At 27.1% G+C, this 1036-nt stretch overlaps 1 protein-coding gene across 1 annotated transcript in view; it reads left to right on the forward strand.

Moving 5' to 3' along the window:
* LOC106882793 (uncharacterized) overlaps positions 1–1036 on the forward strand; it is a 238439-nt gene that overhangs the window by 3328 nt on the left and 234075 nt on the right. The window lies entirely within an intron of this gene.

Consider the following 1036-nt stretch of genomic DNA (forward strand, 5'->3'; position numbering starts at 1 on the left):
TATATATATATATATATATATATATATATATACATACATGTATATGTATATAAATATGTATATATATGTATATATGCCTATGTATATCTATCTCTCTATTCATCTGTGTGTGTGTGTGTGTGTGTGTGTGTGTGTGTGTGTGTGTGTATGCGTGCGCTCGTGTGTGTGTGTGTGCATATCACTGCAATAATTGCTTAGAATCCTGAAGTCACAATATCAAAGTGTTCAAAACCTTGTACCACTAACTTTTGAGAAGTTAATGTTTTCTTTCTACTAGTGTCATTACAACTTTCTCCTTTGGTTGTTTGCCTTCTTGGTTGTTGTTCTTTCTACGTGGTAATAATAATAATAATAATAATGATAATAATAATAATAATAATAGTAATAATAATAATAATAATGTGAGTGTTATAGCAATAGCAGTAATGAAAAAAAAAATGTTGTTTCTATGATAAAATAACGATGCTTATTTCTATTCTGTACTAACAACAGCCACACGTCTGTATCATACTGGAATTCCTTTGAAATATTTGAATTATTTCATACTTTATATATCCGACTATTGTCAAACTGCATTGAATTTTATTATACTAATTCTAAGATCAATATTATTATTATTATTATTATCATTATTATTATTATTATCATTATTATTATTATTATTATTATTATTATTATTATCTTTGTAATACTATTCAAAGTTTATAGGCCACCGTGACACCAGGTCAAAATATCCTATTAGAACACAACTGCTGAGGCTCATTCTAGCCTATGGCTAATTTTAGACGCTTCGACGACGAATTACTTCGTCGAGTAACAACTTGACTTGCCAGTCTTTTGTTATTACAATATGTACAAAGTGCATACATAATTCGTATTGGCTATTGCATATAATATTATTATGATATCGTTGTGCATATTACATTATTGTCATATCTTAATTATTTCATGCTAATGATCTAACACATTTTCTTTAAACTTTCTTACACATGCGTATTATACACGTACTTATATGCATTCATATATATATATATAT

Source organism: Octopus bimaculoides, chromosome 5 (genome assembly GCF_001194135.2).
Source record: "Octopus bimaculoides isolate UCB-OBI-ISO-001 chromosome 5, ASM119413v2, whole genome shotgun sequence".
Lineage (NCBI taxonomy): Eukaryota > Metazoa > Mollusca > Cephalopoda > Octopoda > Octopodidae > Octopus > Octopus bimaculoides.